At 48.5% G+C, this 18,163-nt stretch overlaps 1 protein-coding gene across 1 annotated transcript in view; it reads left to right on the top strand.

Annotated features, from left to right (window-relative positions):
* The window catches only part of LGR6 (leucine rich repeat containing G protein-coupled receptor 6), a 109,404-nt gene that overhangs the window by 14,443 nt on the left and 76,798 nt on the right, over positions 1-18,163 (top strand). The window lies entirely within an intron of this gene.

Genomic DNA, 18,163 nt, shown 5'->3' with positions numbered 1-18,163 from the left:
TGAGAATTTCATGGCTGCTGTCTCTGAAACTTCTTCATTAAAAGGCCAGAAGTCCAAAAGGCACTTTTCAAAGCTTTCAGCCATAATCTTTTATTTTTGGTAGTTGTTGGGCTGAGCAGAGATAATTTTCAACCAAAAATGTCTGAAAAACACCAGCAATTTTCAATTCTGATAAAAATGCTGTTCTCCACTTGACCCTCACAGCAACAGGACTGGCTGCATTGCTGCAGCTGGTACAGACACAAAATAAACCCTATGGGCTGCTATGAAGAAAATTAACTCCAACCCAGCCAGAAACACTTCACAACTCCATCAGTTTGGCAGAATCCAGCATCCTCCTGCTTGCATCCCTCTCTGGCAGGTTTTGGGAGGCTGGTGTGGAGGTCGAGGCTCTGTTCCCATCTCCTGTTGTCACTGCACGGATTCATAACCACAGGCAGATTAGGATCATCCTTTGTTTAATCTCACTGTTGGTCTTGATCTTCAAGACCATGGTGGAGATCGTTGGAGCTGTTGTGGGCAGGATTCTGCTAAATCTTGATAAATCACTCCAGTGCTGATAAACCAACCCAATTTACTGCCTTGTATCCAGTTATTTCTGCAATGTTGTTCATCAGGTGTGTGACCTACTGCCTGACCATGTTACTCACTCTTTCTTGGAGGCAGGAAGGCAATAGTTCTACCCTGTAACTCCAGTCCCACGGTCTTTCCCACAGTCCCACACAACTGGTTACAGCCCAAGCCTTCCAGGGCAGGGCTCATCCACACCATGATTTTTCTACAGATCCAGATACCAATCAGTAGTTCTTATCACAGTCTTTTGCCTGGCAGGTGTGAGGGAATGTCTGGGAAGTTTTGGGTCTGAGGTCAGAGTTGGTGACATCAGGAGATTTCAGAGCTGCCTTAGGCTCTCCCATTTGCTCTTGTTCTCTGCTTGAGTTTAAGTTGCACCAGACCCACCAGGTTCATTGGATCCAGAAGTGCTTTTTGTTAACCCATGACTGGAGCTGTTTTGGACCTTTCCTAGCTGCAGACTCCAATCCCTTTTAGCACATGAAGAAGTCCTGTGTCTGTACTGGAGCTTTGCTGCCCTCTTACAGTCCTGCTTGTTTCGAAGTTGGGAATTTCTTCTTGGCCAGGTCCAAGCCCAGGTCTTAGACAAACCATGAACCTCCAGGGCTGGGAGCAGTGGTGTCCATAGACCTGCAGCAAACTCCACATTGCTTTGTTGTGAGATGAAAAACTTCAGGAGACAGACCACCAGCAGTTATGTTGCTATACACCCAAGCCACATCATCACATAGACCTAAGAGACCTGTCTTTGCCCTGGAGTAGGCTGCTATTCCTTTGGTAGAAGCTTCAGGTGCCCCGAAGCTCAATGAGATGCACACTGAACATTTTCAGAAGAGCTGAGATCAGCTTTGTCACAGCTGGGGCTGATGGAGGATCAGACCACACTTGGCACGTCTCCTTGAGAGCCACAAGATATCTGTCAGAAAGCTTTTCCCAGAGAAGAATCAGATTTTGGCAAAGGTCCTGTAAAGCCATGCCAGGTGCTTCCAGTGCCTGCCCAGGGAACAGAGATCAGGGAAGCCAACTGCTTAGTGTGCTCCTCAAATACAGATCCCAGTCCCTTGGGAAAGGGATCGCCATGGAGGTCAGGGCTGGGTGGTGGCTACAGAATTCTTTACAGTGGCCAGGGCAGAAGGAGCTCATGGGGAGAGAAGCTCCAGGGAAGAGCAGAGAGCTCTCCCTCAGCTCATCCAGCTGGGTAGTTCCTGGTACATCCACCTTCCCTTGGAAAGCTGCTCCCAGGGGTTCCCAGCCCTGCACACAGGAGGTGAGAACCCAGCTCCCCTTGTCCCGTGGGTTCCAGAAGGGTGGGCTTGAGATCCTCCTCAGCCTGGATCCTGCCATGCTCCCTGCACTTCCTGGGCTTTCATCATTCCAGGGAGGGGCTTTCCCTGTGCACAACGAATTCCTTAAATGGTGCCCACCCTGAGTTCCCTGAGGAAGGGGCTTTTTCCTGCAGGTGGATCCCAGCAGCACGGGGCTCTCAGGTGCTGTCATCTGGGGATACTGCTGACTCTGAGCTCTTGCTCATGCTGGTGCAACTTGTCTGGGCAGGAGAGATGCTGCTTTGGTGCCTGAGCAGAGGGAGTGCCCCTGAGTCACCAATGGGGCATCTCATCTCCAGACATGGCTCATGCACTTCGCTGCCTTTCTCCCAGGAAACCAGGCCACCAGTCGTGGTGGTGCTGGGGTCACCCCTTCACCAATCCATACCTGAACAGGGCCAGAGCTGGGCTGTCACTCAGGGATTCCCACTGGAGCATCTTGCAGAGCCAGTGGGGCCAAGCAGAGCCCCACATCCTGCAGATCCCAGGGAACAGAAGTGGCTGGTGGGGAATCCTCTCTCCTTTATGTGGAGCCACATCTGGGTCAGTTCCCTGCCTGGGGCCACGGGGAGGAAAAAGTGACCAGCAGGAGCAGCCTGATCCTGCAGCAGGGATGATGCCTCTCTCCAGCTGAGAGCCCCTGCAGATCCTCCCTTGCTGGCAGTGCCAATATCCCATGCACTGGGTGGGTGATGGTCAGGAGACTCAGACCATGGCTTTATGCATGTGAGGACACATTGCCACAGTCCCAGCAAGGAGGTCCCAGTCCCTTCTCTGGATCAGGGTATGGATTAGGCCATTAGGACCAGGGTCCTGCTTCCCAGCCCTCTCCCACCTCTTGCCCTCCAGCAGGACCAGGGAAGGGCAGGGTGGGATCCATGGCTGCTGCTGGAACCACCAGCACTGAGAAAATCTGAGTACAACCAGCACTGAGCCTCAGGGATGTGGCAGCAGACGTGGGAGATTTCAACAAGTTCTGGATTTCCCAGTCTGTGAGAGCACCAGGGACCATGGGACCTGCCCATAGCATCCAACCATAACCAGGGTAAACCCCCCCAGTTTGAAAACACCTGGAAATTAATGAGCCTTTCCATTAAGTGTCACAATGAAACAATTAATTATTACCAATCTGTGTGTTCTCTGCATTCCTCTGGCTCTGCTGCCTCTTACAAGAATGTGGGGACTGATCTGAACGGATGAACCCATCTCACCAGCATTGTCTGTGGTGATTTACTAATCCCAGGTGCTGTTCTCCAACTCTGGCATTTACCAGCTTTCTAATCCTCCACATCCACCAACTTCCAGGTACTGCAGCCAAGTGGATTTGCACTGGATCACATCTGTCAAAAAAAGGGAATTAAAAAAACTCTGCTGGAGGGTCACAGCACAGCATGGGATGTCAAAACCTGAGCTTGCAAACTTCCACCAAGTGTGAGCAGTCAAACTGATTTCTCCTCTCGAAAGCTTCTGTTTTCCTCCAAAACTTTTAGTAACTCAATGCTATCTGTGAGTCTCCTCAATTGTCTCTCTTCCATCCCCCTGGGAATAAGTTCCCAGAGTGGCACCACAGTGGATGCAGTGGGATGGACACGGGTGCTATGTCAGCACTTGCAGACAGAGAGGGGCAGACCTGGATTAGCTTGTGGATGCCACAGTCCTGCTGGTCTGGAGAAGAATTTACTGTAGGGAAGGTGGAACAACCACCTGGCCAGGGCAGAGGGCTGTGTCCCAGGAACAGCTTTGGTTCCTCTTCCTGGAGGGCACCGTGCCCAGGACAGAGCCAGGTCACCTATTAACAATGTGCAATCCAGTGGAAACAGAATGCACGGAATGGTTTGGGTGGGAAGGGACCTTAAAACTCATCCAGTCCCAACCCCCTGCCATGGTCAGGGACACCTCCCCCAGCCCAGGGTGCTCCAAGCCCCATCCAACCTTCAACACTGCCAGGGATGGGGCAGCCACAGCTTCTGGGGGCAGCCTGGGCAACCAGGGGCTCAGCACCCTCACACCAGTTTCTGCTCTCATTCCACTCTGCACCCATCCTACAGAGCTGGGACCTGCCTGCCAGGCATGCTCCCCAGTAAGGGCAGTGGGAGCCCTGGGAAGCAGGGATGTGGGGGGTATCCCAGGTCAGGGATGTCAGGGATGCAGAGCTGTACCACAGGGGCTCCAGGAGCCTCCAGACTGGGTGGATCTGCTTCAACATTTCCATCTCATTCCCTGCCTCATCCCCTTCTACAATGTCATGGCCTAGATTTCTTGGTCTCTGCTGGATGAAGGATTTCCATGAGATTTTCAGTGGCTCTCCAGGAGTTACCTAATGTGGATAGCTCCCAAACCAAAGAAATGCTGTTTGTGACTTTCCTTGGAATCCAGAATTTCTTGAATTTGACACCAGGAGGGTCAACAACGTAGATTAGGGGAAGGGGAATATTTTATCAAATGTCTCTTCATGTGGATTCATGAGACAGTGGAAAAACTCAAAGCATCAGGGATGTAATTTATTGTGGCAATCCGAGCAGAAATTGTGAAAGGCTCCCCACAAAATCAACAGTTACATTTTTAGATGGGAGTGAAGTTTGTAGGTGTTTTGTCTAGACTGCCTCTCCTTTTGATGGAGTTGGAGACTCCCAACAATGAAAATCTGGCTGAGCTTTAAAGACTTCCTTTGATTTTTCCAGAAGGGACGGTAATCCCAGCACAGTCTGGTTCTTTGTAATTTACTGCAACTGAGAGTGAAATCATTGATAGACCTCAACATGTCTGTCCAGACAGCTGTACAGATAAATTAAGGAAGAATGTTATGGAAATTGTGCAACCAGGATAAAATATACCCAGTCATTCAGACAGGAGAAGCCTAACCATCATCCAAGAGTTTAGTTTATTTTCTCTATTTACCCATTACCTTAAAGTGAAGAGGCAACAGTGAATAACTCTTTTGTTCCCAACAGGATAAGAAGTTCTTTCCAAAACATGGATAAAATCTGAGGCTTTCAGTCAGAAATCACAGTAGTCAACAAGTTTACAAGTTAAGAAAAGCTGAGTTGCTTGGTTAATGGCAGGAGGGTAGGTGAAGGGTAGAGGGAGCATTGTTTTAACTAAGCTCATTAGTAAGGGGAAAAAAAAAAAAAAAGCTGTTCTGATTCCCTGGAGGTAGGAAATGTAAACTTACACCAAAAATGGAAGCTAAAGAGAGAGCTTGTGCAATTAAAGATGCGGGGGCATCACTAGTTCTACAACCTTGATATTTTGCAGAATTCAGCATATATAATACTCTCCCGGATGTCCCCAGGCATCACAGGCCAGCCAAAAAGAATATGGTGAGAAGCTTCTAATCCCTGGATGACCTACTGTGTCAGAAATGTGGCTTGCTCAGACCTTGAGCCAAGCAGCACCTCATGGGCTCACAGCTGCCTCCCAGCCAAAGTAAGCAATCCTGTGGCTGCACATCCAGCTCTGGGTTCCCTGACACAAGAAGGACACGGAGCTGTTCAGGAGAGTCCAGAGGAGGCCAAAGAGATGATCTGAGGGCCCAGAGCACCTCTGCTATGAAGTCAGGATGAGTTGGGGTTCAGGCTTGAGAAGAGAAGGTCAGGGAGACCTTAGAGCACCTTCCAGGGCCTGAAGGGGCTCCAGGAAAGATGGGGAGGGACTTGGGACAAGGGCCTGAAGGGATGGGACAAGCTTTACCCTGAAAGAGGGGAGATTTAGATTTAATATTAGGAAGAAATTCTTGACTGTGAGGGTGCTGAGCCCCTGGCCCAGGTTGCCCAGGGAAGCTGTGGCTGCCCCATCCCTGGCAGTGTTGAAAGCTCCAGGTTGGATGGGGCTTGGAGCACACTGGTCTAGGATCTTGAAGGTCCCTTTCCACCCAAGCCAATCCATGGAATCTGTGTTGTTTGGGTACTTGGATTTTGTTGTGGGCTATGAGCTATGAGCAGGTGAAATCATCTTTAGGGTGCCTGAGGAACCTAAGCAGGTTATGTTGACAGATCCCAGTACTTACTTGTGCTGTAAATACAAAACCTGCTTTCCCCATCTTCCCAAAAGGCTACAATGCAAGGTGGTGAAATGAAAGAGAAGAATCAGAAAATACAGTGGGTTAATGGTGGCTGAATCTTGCAGCCAGGATGCTGTAACCTCCTCGGTGTTTCCATCCAGGATGGGCAAGGGTGGCTCTGCTGCAGGTAGCTCATCACCAGCAGCTAATTCTCTCGAATTCAACCACTGTCAGCTACTAAAAATAGCTCTTGCATGGAGGAAGCTGTGGTTCCAAGATCTTTGACTGAGCTGCCACTACTCCTCCAGCAGAATGAGAAACATCTGCTTCAACAATGAGCTGCTGGGAAGGGTCTGGATGTATTATGAATGGGACAATTATAAAAACTTGTTTAAAACTATCAAGTATTTCCTCAGCAACTGGGGTGTGATTTATCTCCACCTACAATGCATACCTAAAATAGGCTGCATGAATCATGCACTGAAAAGCACTCTGAGTGGAACTATAAAGGGAATCCAAAGTCTAGCAGAGATGCAGACATGGGCATTGCAGGCATCTCTACTGAGGTGGTGAGACTCAAACATTCCCTCCCCCCCTTTAATAAATCTGGGAATGAGGAGATCATTTTGTGAAGTCTTTAATTAATTGGTAATAAAAACTAATGAAGCTAAGGAAGCACTGAAGCCTGGTAGCTCTCTTTGGCGTGGCCAAGTCTGTCATTCCTCCAAGTTCATTTCCATTGCCTATGGGGAGTCAACGTAGCCCAGGAATTCAATGGAAGACTTTTCAGAATTTCACCTCTCTAATTTGGTATATGAGTTTGTGACAACTCATATATTCTGGGACTGATTTTATAAGCTGCTCAGGTCGGTTCATGCCCTGTGAAAAAAATAACGCTGTTGTCCAAGACTATTATTATAAAGGAATCCAGTAAATCTCTAAAAAAACATAATTAAAAATTTTGCGAGGTAATTGCAGCACTAGATAGGCCAAAGGGCATGACCAAATGCTCAAAGTGTCTGCCTCCGGTCCAAAAGATCATCTTTGTTTTATCTTCTGAGGATCCTTTTGCCAAACTTCAGATGTCTCTGAGTTCTCTGCAATGTAATTTCCTAGATCAAGAGTGATGAACTTCTTACAACTCTCTTACCTGATTTCCCAAACGTTGATGTTTGATGGAAATGAGCCACCCTGTTTGCACACAAAAAAACAAAATGTGAGGATATCTGTGGTGAAGCTGAGGGCTGCACAAACCCTCTGGCTGGCTCTCAGAGATGTTCTCCAAGTGTTTTCATGCTGGCTCTGACAATGGGTAAAGGAAACCAAATCTGGATCCCAGGGCTGGCACGGTCACCTGCCCAAAGGGAGGGCAGAGGGAGCAGCTTTGTGTCCAACTGTGCCCACAGAGCCAAGTATTGTATTAGAGTGAAAAATCCTTGTTTTCCAACTCAGACAAGGCTGGTGTAATGCCAGCAACCTTTCCTCCTGAGATCATGCCTGGGATGACACTACTTCTGATCACACGTTGATGGACACGAAAATCGGAAATTAATCAAATTACCCCCTCGTTCCAAAATGTCTGAAGGTTCTGCAAGGAGAGCCAGAGCTTTGTCCCCCTTCACATAACTGGGAAAGGGGGTGAGTGAGCCAGACAAAATTCAACAGCTAATTACTTTTGCAATATAACAGCAGCCACTAATAATAATGGGAGCTATTTCAGAAGAAGAAGGCAATCTGGCAGGACAAAAGGTGGCAGAGCTATGCAAACACTGGGACTTCACCATAAAATTAAATCATTTTATTTGTTGTTCTCTGAGAAGAAGCTGTGGGTGCTTCCCTGAAAACCATTTTTAATGTTGACAAATCTGGGAACAAACGGATAAGACAAATTACAAAAATTGAGAGAATCAGATGATACTCACACACTTGCTGATGGCATCCAAAATGGAGATTTCTGACCTACAAACAACTTTGCTTCGCTCATTTCTTAAACCAGTTCTGCTGTCTGGTAAGGGGAAAAATGTAACACCAACCTTTGAAAAGCCTTCAAGGGCAGTCCAGGAAATTACAGACCCATAAGCCCATCAGGTGGAGTGGAGCTAGAAGTAAGGAACAGAATTAGTAGATAAAGTGGTAGAGAGGAGATGATGTAGGAGATAAAAAGAGCAGAGTCTGAGAAGAGGACGCTCCAGTGACGAGGAATTCATTGAAGATGCCAAGAGTCACCTGCTCCAACAGAAATTATTTCTTGAGTTTCCAGAAAGTCCCTAAGATGAGCCCCATCAAACTCTTTTAAAGAAATTCAGACATGGTCCAATGACTGGTTAGGAGAAGGAAAATGAAAGAAGACTCCGTTGGCTTTTTCAGAGGAGAAGTTGTGGGGGACTGAGGACCAGGGCAGTGTCACAGAAACAGAACTTTGCCAGGAAAACACAACAGGTAGGATTTGGTTTTGAGAAACCCAGGGCCAAGCTCCTGCTGGTGCAGCCCACACACCAATGGGCTGCATGGGTGTCGTGACTGGATGAGAAAGAGTTGATGGAGTGCAGGCAGATTGATGGAAGTGTCATCTTTGTCCTCAGGGCAATAAAAAAGGAGAAGTGTTTGGCAGTCTTCAAAAAGGGGATGGAAGCTGCACCACATCCAATCGGTCAAGCTACGTGGTAGGTCCTGAAGGGACAACCAGAGGTCAGGGCCACCTCCTTTCCAAACTTCAATGCTCTCATTTTTGGTGCTGGTCTCAGAGGCTCAGGATCCAGAGAAAGAGAAAGCACAGATGTGATGCCCAGGAATTAGTTCTTTGCCTTGAATCCCTGCTTCTTTTGATTACTCCAGCAGGTCCTGCTTTTCTGCCCCAGCCAGTTTCACATGCATTTGACTTGGGAGCTTAGGAAAATGCTCCTTTTGCCAGGCTTTTCCTTCTGCCTCTGCTCAGAACAGTTCCCACGCTATGAACCATGTTTGTGGAAAAATTCCACCTTGGGAAGGGTTTTCATGCCTGTTGTGGGTGCAATGTGCTCTCACTAGGTAGGAACTGCTGCTGAAATGATTTTAAAACCGTGGCCACTGAACCTGACACAGAGGAGGTGATATGTCAACTGCTGATAACACTTCCCTGACTCTTGCATTGCCAAAATATCAGTAGCTTTACAGGGACCATGTCACCTGCTTACTTCTTCACATCCTGGGTCAGAGAGAGCCAGGTCCCTCTGAAGGATCTTGGTCAAGGTCAGTTTGAAGTGCTCAGTACATTTCATGCTAAGATGCTCAAAACCTGAGCCAGTGCACTAATGGGTATTGTTGCTTTCTTATGAAATCCCAACTGGACTGAGATGCCTACAAGGAAGCCAAAGTGCCAAAACTCTGGCTCCAAACCCTGCAGCTTCTGGCAGGGGTTTCCCAGGCGAGTGCTGCACGCTGGCTTCTGCACAAGAGCTGCTCAGTGGGAGGGGTAGGATTCTGGTTCAGGGTTGTTTTTTTTTTTTTAATAGAAAAATGGTTTTTGTCCTCAAATTGAACATTTCCTTCAGAACATAGTGATGCGTGCCAGAAAATCTGAAGTTTGCACGGGGAAAGCTGTATGGTGATGAATTGAATGGCCTCTTCCAATCCTCAGTCAAAGCACTTGGCTGGGGCAAACAAAACTCCATTTGACTTCCCAGGGACAGGGAAATGCCAGGTGGGAGGCACCTGCTTGGACCTTTAGCTCAGATAATCCTGCTAACACTTTTCCCAGTGAGAGCCCCAGGGTGACTCTGGTGTGATAAAGACATTCATGCTGGAAATTTGGTTTTCATGTGGAAAATAGATATTTAAGGAAAAAAAAATATATGTCTGTCAAACTTTGCTTTTGTTCTGCAAAATATATTGGGAATGTTTCAGGCAGCCTTCATCAGATTAGCTGGTCTTTCACCAAGTCCTTTCTGATTCCTGGCTGGTGGTCTTTGTAGGCAGAGATGAACAAACTGTAGGGAACAAGAAAAAAAATCCCAGAAGAAAATACTCCAGCTGTTCTCAAAAGTTGAAAACCGGGAGCATTTGTTCTCAGCTAAAGGCAGTGTTTTGTCTGAACTGATTTCCAGCAATCCCATCTATTTAACTGCACATGAATAATGTATTCCAATGCACTCTGTGAAAACAGAGAATTGTAACATAATTTTTTTGTAGCCTTTGACTCCACAAATAACTGGAAAACCTGACGCTGATTTGCCAGGTCTTGTGTTGTCACTCCCTGAGTGCAGCCTGCAAAGTAAACCCCGGGTCTTTGCAAGTGGTGAAGTTCAGTTTCCTTGTTTTCTGGGGGTCTCAAGGGACCAGTGAAGAAATCATTTGCATGTCCTATGGAGAGAAAGTGGCACAGATGGACTCAGCACGGTCATTCAAAGCTCCCTCCCCATCTCACCACCTTGTGCACTATAGACCACAGGAGCTGTGGGCACACATTCCACGTGGTAGGACCCAGACATTTTGCTCCACATGCATCATCTCTAAACCCTGATCAATATTTGCCTGTGATCATAGAATCATAGAAAGGAAGGGACCCCAAAAGATCACCTGGTCCAACCCCCCTGCCAGAGCAGGGTCACCAGCAGCAGCTCCCACAGGAACACCTCCAGGTGGGCTTTGAATGTCTCCAGGGAAGGAAATTCCACAACCTCCCTGGGCAGCCTGGGCCAGGGCTCTGTCACCCTCACAGTGAAAAAATTCGTCCTAATATTTATATGGAAGTGGCATATTATATGGCAGTTATATATATATATGGTTATAAACTGCCAGTTTAACCATTGCCCCTTGTCCTGTTGTTGGTCACCCCTGGGAAAAGCTTGACTCCATCCTCCTGGCACTCACCCCTTACATATTTATAAACACTGATGAGCTCACCCCTCATTCTCTTCTTCTCCAAACAGAAGAGCCCCAGGTCCTTCAGCCTTTCCTCACCAGGAGATGTTCCCCTCCCTCAATCATCTTGGTCACTCTGCCCTGGACTCTCTCCAGCAGTTCCCCATCCCCATCCTTCTGGAACTGAGGGGCCCAGAACTGGACTCAGTATTCCAGATGTGGCCTCAATAGTGCAGAGTAGAGAAGAAGGATTTGGGCAACATTGTAGGCTGCAGTTTGCTTCCAGGCCAGCTGCACCCCCTGCCTGAAAAGCTCCACACAGGGATCCCCAGTCCTCCCACAGCACTGGGCAGGAAAGGTGATGGGCACCCACTATCGGAACAGTCTCTTGGAGATCTCCTCCCCAGCCAGCTCTCCTTGTCCCTTTCCCTGGTTTATTCTTGTCTTTTCGTGCCTCAGATGTTACTCAAGCCCACTCATTGTTCTCCCTTTTGTGCCTGGGCAGACAAAGAGGCTCCCCAGACAATAGACCAAGGTCTGGGAAAGCGAGGTGAAGATTTGCTGCCATTAGGTAATTGGCTGGAGGAATTTGAACATTTCTTTGCTTCTGGAACTGCCTCCATTGTCAGGCCCTGTCTGCAAAGGGAAGTAGGGAGAGTGTGTTGTGCTTTCCAGAGGAAAAGATTTGCCTTCTGAGCACCAGCTCCACTCCCAGACCCCAGCCAGGACATGGACCTTTGGGCTCTGACTGTTTGCTCCCTTTGGGTGCAGCCTTGCACCACCTGCTGAGACATTTCTGCCAAATTTCTCAACCAAGTCTGGCTGGTGATGTGCACACACACACACACACACACACACACACACACACACCCTATTCAGTGCATAAGAATGTCCCAACCCTTTTTCATTCATTCCAACATAATGTTCTCCGTAGAATAAAAATGTCCCCATGATGCCTTGGACAGTGCATTAGAACCTGGACAGGCACCATCACGTGCCAGGTCACAGCAACACATGGGTTAGACCAGGGGAAAGTCAATGCATAAGGTGAGGTCTTTTGAGGTGTGTGGGGGTGAGAAGGGATCCATTTTCAGCTGGAAGAAGCACTTTAAAACTTGCAACTGCCCGCCTGAGGTTTATGCAATCCCTTCTTGATGTGGGTGTAGCAGATCCAGATTAGGAACCACTGGACTGGCTCTGCTGACACTTCATAGAGTCATCAAATCCTAGGATGGTTTTGGTTGGAAAAGACTTTTCAGACCATCCAGTCCAACCCTTCCCCCATCCCTGCCCAGGCCACCCCCATGTCCCTCATCCCCACATCCCCAGGGGTTTCTCTGAAACCCCTCCAGGGATGATGGGGACTCCAGCCCTGCCCTGGGCAGCCTGGGCCAGGCCCTGACAACCCTTTCCAGGCAGAAATTGTTCCCCAGCTCCAACCTAAACCTCCCCTGGCACAACTTGAGTTCCTCTTGTCCCATCCCTTGCTCCTTGGGAGCAGAGCCCGACCCCCCCTGGCTCCAACCTCCTCTCAGGGGGTTGCAGAGAACCACAAGGTCTCCCCTCAGCCTCCTCTGCTCCAGGATCAGCACCCCCAGGGCCCTCAGCTGCTCCTGGGCAGAGCTGAGCTCCAGACCCTTCCCCAGCTCCATTGCCCTTCTCTGGACACGCTCCAGCCCCTCAATGTCCTTCCTGGGGAGTGGAGGTCCCAAAAGTGACCTCAGGGTTCAAGGTGCAACCTCAGCGGTGCCGACCTCAGGGGGATGATCCCTGCCCTGCTCCTGCTGCCCACACTGCTGCTGACACAAGCCAGGCTGTTGGTGGCCTTCTTGGCCACCTGGGCACACACTGGATCCCCTTCAGCCACTGTTGACCAGCACCCACAGCTCCTTTCCCTCTGGGCACTTTTCATCCTGACTCCTGGACAGGATGTGTCCCTCAGCCTTGTTGAATCTCATCCAAGTGGCATCTGTTCTGCTGGGAAAGGTCATCTTGTCAGGATCCACAATAAGTTAAGGTTTCCATGTTGCTGAGAGTCTTGACTGCTTCAGGCAGCTGCTACATCTTTAGTAAATGGTTGTTTTCAGCCAGTATTGGTCCACTCATTGCAGCTGCACATCCTGCTCTTGTTGTCTCTCCATGGCTCTGGGTTGCTGAGTTTTCCAGCTATCTGAGGTGATGTCCTTAAACACAGTTAGGTCATGGTGTAACTGAGCTGGTTAGAAAACTAAACAAAAGTGTGGATTACCCAAAAAAAGGATGACAGGAACATTTGCCAGTTGGTTTGAATGTCCTTCCTGGCCTGATTTTTTTACTGGCAAAACTAGAGGGTGAAAAAAAAAAAATAAATTTGTAATCAATGCAAAACAATTCTTTCCAGACTTCTGCTTCATGAGAATCAACAAAAATGTGAATTTGCAGAATGGTGTCAGAAATGGAAAATATGACCCTTGCCCAACACCCAGCCCAGAGCTGGGTGCTGCCCCAGAGGTTCTGTCCAGGAGCTGCAAGCAGAGGTGCCGGGGGGGCTCTGTGGGCTACCCCTGGGTTGCTGGATGGGATCCCCACTCCAGTGAAAGCAATGAGCACTGGGAATACCAGGACACATCCAGGATCATGGAATTGCTTTAAGATGGAGTCCAACCATTAGCCTGGGTCCAACCATGCCAGTGGCCATCGTGTTTGTAAGAGCTGTATCCAGCAGGACAAGACAGCTTCTCCCTCCCTTGTCACAAGTGATTCCCCTGTTTATGGTGAAGGTTGATGTTCATAGAGCAGATCAGTTTTTTCCTGAGGCAATGGGATTTATTTGTTCTTGGATTTGTGTTATGTTTTTGTTTTGCTGACGCCCTCTGTTATCCTAAGGTGATTTGGATCAATATGCAGAGTCACTTCATGCATGTTTTTGCTGCCTTACAGATTCAGCAAAGTTTATAGGTGAGTGGGCCTGGAAGGGGAAGAGCAATACAAGATTTCCTGCCCTGCCAGGGGGGTTAAACTCCATGATCTTTCCAGGTCCCTTTCCAGGTCCAGCATCTTCTGATTCTATGACTGCCTGCAGACTTTCCTCTGGCAAGTAGTTCAGTTGCAGCCAGGAGATGGAGCACAGGCAGGAAGATTCACATTTTGCCTTTTTAGAAAAGATGCCTTCATTTTCTGATCCAAGTTTCATCTCTTCCCCATGGCCTGGTGACTTCTGGAGCCAGCTCCTTGTGCTTCTCAGCTGTGCCTCCTCCACCTGGCTCCATCCTATCTGCCCTTTTCCCTGTCATTGGTGCATCCCACTATTTCCCTTTCCCTTTGCTTTAGAAGGACAGACCTGCCCCTGGCAAACCCTCTGGGCCCTGGGGTGATGTGCAGGGACAGCCCTGACCTGGGAGATGTTTTCTGAAAGGCAAACTGGCCTCGTCTGAGTCTTTATTATTGAAACACTGTGGAGATCTTGGGTAGGGCCTTCACATGAGGGATGAGCTAAGATCTATTTTCAGGCATGGAGAGGTGGGAGTAGAAACACATTCTGCTCTTGCCTATTGCAGTGATATGGGATTGAAGCAGAGCTGGTGCCTCCAGATATGGTGTAATGCAAATGAGCTCTTGCTGCTTTGATCTCTTTATCTTCCCTTTCTCCTTTTCTTTATGCAGACTATCTTTAGCCTAGTTTTCAACCTGCAGGCTTTTAAGAAGAATTTCAGCTGGCTCAATGGCTCCAAGTACCATTCTATCATCAGCCCTGATTTTACCTCGAGCGGTTCAGGCTTTTTGTGGTGACCCCAGAGATTTCCAGATAAAGAGGAAAAGAGATAACGAGAACCTCTATGAATCACTCTAGTATAATCTGAAGAATTTCTAAACCCATCATTTATTGCCTTTGGGCTTCTTTCCTAAAGGTGGTATAGTTGTGCATGTTACACTGCGTGCTAGTAAGAGTTGCCACAAGATAAGTAGAGATGTGGCTCATCTCCTAGTGACTTCAGAGAGCCAGATTTTGTTTAATTCCTTGCAAAAACTGGTCTGGTGTTGGGCCTTTCCAGGATAAGGATGGAAATTTTTTTTCTGGTGTGTACAGCTCCTCCAGAAATCAGACTGCTGGACTGGGAGGCCTTGATGCTGTAATTGTGCAATGAATTAATCAAGAGGACACCAGGCCATTACCTTCTCCTCACAATCATAAAAATTCCTGCTCAAGTGCATGAGTGTAAAAAGGTCATTTTCACAGTCCATGTGTGCAGCACCAGCTACAGTGGTTGGAATGGGACTAGGTTGAGTCACTGGGAAGAGAACCCGTGGATGTCCTGAACATCTTAAAAACTGCAAAGAATTTTTTGCTGCACACAGTGCAGGAATTTAGGGCTTGAGAAGATGCTCACCAGTTGGAATTCTTAGTAGCTTCCTGCAGGCTCCAAACCTGAGGACAGAAGTCAGATTTGCTCTTTGAGGTGGCCTCGTGTCCTTACAAAAGAGAAGCACAAGATCCATTTCCCTAAATGCTCCAAATCTTGCCCAGAGGCTTGGGCAATGTCTGTTCTAACTCCCAGCTGTCACCACATCCATGGGACCTCACCAAGGTACGACAGAGGCCAGGAGTCCATAGAGTGCCCCAACTCTGACACCCTGAAGGTTGGCCCTGGAACCATGCTCTGAGTTGGCAGGAGCCTTCTAGATCTGCTTGAAGGCAGCTCCATCCCCCTGCCCTCATGGCACAGGCTTCTTGTCATGCTGAGTGACATGGAGGGCACCTCAGGGGACAGGAGCTGGTGACCAGACCTTCTGTCCCTTTGGAGTATGGAGAGTGAGGGCTGGGGAATGTCTTTTCCCAGCCATAGCCAGGAATTGCTCTTTCTGTAGGAAATCTCTTATCCCTGGGATGGCTCCCAGCACCCACTCACTGCCACTTGGGCACTTTGCACACCTGGCTCTGGCCAGGGGCTTGGCTTCAGCCAAAACCATATCAGTGGAGAATTCACCTTCCAACCCTCCCAATGGAGCAGCCACAACCTCCTTGTGTCACCCCAGTGTGGCTTCACCCTGCTCTGCTTTACATCTCCTGACTTCTGCTGGTGTCCATTGTCTGTAGAGTCCATCTCTGGGGAAACTGCAAATCAGGAGCTCTGGGAGTGACAAGAGGGGTTTTGTGAGAAGCTTTGAGAAATGATGAATTTGTGTGAGACACCTCGACCCCACTGTCCCAAGAGCTGTGTCTTGGGCAGATTTTTTAAGCCTGTCTTGGGCAAATATCACAGGGTGCCCTTCATGCAGACCCACATATTGTAGCAGAAAAAAATTTCCCTTTTGACCAAAGAGCCCACACTTCTACAAGGTCCCACGGGTGCCTTCACCTGAGCTGCCCAGAGTCCCCTGGGTCTGTGCTGCTCTGTGCCTGCCCAGCCATGGCTCCGTGTTTCAGAGCATCAGCACCACAGCCTGCATCCCCCCTGCCTCAGCAGCTGTATCAAAGATAAATCCCTTTCATCTTTAGATCTCAGATCACCCCTGAACTCAGACAACATGGTAACCATCCCATAGCCCTGGTAGAGAGCACAGCAGACAGTCCTACAGGGGCACCCAGAGCACGCTGTGTGTCACATCATTTTTTGGTCAGGAAGATCAGCTAATCAGTGAATAATCAAAGGTTGTTCATGAAAGAAGGCGACATCAAAGCAAACAATTTAAGGAACCCCTTGAGGGCCAGAGGAGTTGTAAGGTCTGAGGCTGAATCACATGAGCTCAGTTTCCATGACCTGTGTCTCAGTTTTCCTGCAGGTACAAGTTAGAAATGCTTATGATAAATGTTTAGAACTAGTTGGGGAAGGGGGGGGGGGGGGGGCGTTAAATCACACTAATTATAGCCATGATGGCTTTGGTGCAGTGCCATTTGAAAGCACAGGTAATTTCAACACCTAATGCAAGAAGCCTTAGAAGAAGGAATCTCCATAGGTAAATGGGGGTTATACCAGAGCAGAGCTTCAGTTCTCCAGGTAGGAGACTCCTTCACTTCACTGGCAGTATTCAGATCACAGCCATGCAAAAATTATTTCACAGCCAAAGGTTTCCTGCTTTTATGTGATGGCTTGAAAAGACATCACATCAGATGGTCACAGGCCACAGACATCCTAAGATGCCATCACAGCCCAGTCATGGGAAAAGAGGAAGATGGGAGCTGTGGGACAGGAGGCAGGTGGCTTGTGCCAGTGCAGAACATGCAGGGTGCCATGGACCTGAGGGCAAGAATCTGGATTCCTCTGCTGGTCCTACACTGCCAGCCTGGGTGAAGCTGCAGGACCCCTTTTCCTCTCCTTCCTTTCTAATTACTTGCAGAGTTTACCAGGCTTTGGGATCTAAATTCTGTTCTTTGGGCTTTTCTATAATGCCTACTGTGGTACAGTCCCCATCTTTGTGGTGGCATTTCCAGTGCCAATGGCAATAGTCATGCTCAGGTATGAGTGATCCAGCACTTGTTCTGTTCCCCTGGATGCAAGTCAGGGGAGAGAGCTGGTTCAGAAAGTCAAAGTCTGACAGAGCTGAGAAAGGTCAGAGGAGTCCCTAATCCATTTATTCTGTGAATCCCTAATTCCTCTGCCAGATGTTTGGGGCTTTGAGCAACCTGGTCTAGTGGGAGGTGTCCTAGGCATGGCAGGGTGTTTGGAAAAAGCTGATCTTTAATGTCCTTTCCAACCCAAACCAGTCTGGGATTCTATGATTTTATAGTGTTAGAAAAAGCAAAACAAACCAACAAGATGCAAATACCCTGGGTTCCTTTTAAATGCATCTGGCTGAAGTAACCACCCCCAAACACCTGAAGAGATAAATAACTTCTCTGATTACTCTGAGAGGAAGTGTTTCTCTTGCGAGCACTGAGGATGTACACAGCACAATGAACCTTACTAAAAGGAAAAGCACGAGCTTGGGAAAACACAGCAACAAGTCAACAACATCTTTACATGACTAATAAGTCAAATATTTACTCCCCCAACACTTCAGGCAAGAATCCTATGCCTCATCTTTCACACAAGCATGGACAGCCTGTGGAGAAACATCTCGTCCTTTTGTGGCCAGCAAAATCCCTGGGTCCAAGGCTGTGCTCAGAAAGCTCATTTTTAAAGCTCTTGGAGGAACTCCTGGTTCCTTCACACCATCTGTCCTTGCCCCATCCCCTCCATGCTCTTCCCATACCATGGCCAGTCCAGGAGCTCCCCCACACCAACCCAGGTGTGATGTCCCCTGCTAGAGAGGAGCTGTGGGTTCCTGGGGGATGTCCTGCTGGGGACTTAACAGGAAAGCTGAGCCACTGCCACCTCATTTGTCTGATTGCTCATTAGCTCAGAGATCACCACCAGGGTTTGCACTATGGGCCCCCACTTCTTCGTAAAGTGCACGGAGCTCGCAGCTCTCTGCTGCAAACACCAGAGCACCCAAACCATCAGTGAGT

Source organism: Heliangelus exortis, chromosome 25 (genome assembly GCF_036169615.1).
Source record: "Heliangelus exortis chromosome 25, bHelExo1.hap1, whole genome shotgun sequence".
Taxonomy (NCBI): Eukaryota; Metazoa; Chordata; class Aves; order Apodiformes; family Trochilidae; genus Heliangelus; species Heliangelus exortis.
Note: the sequence above shows the minus strand (reverse complement) of the source record. Positions and strands in the feature narration are given on the sequence as shown.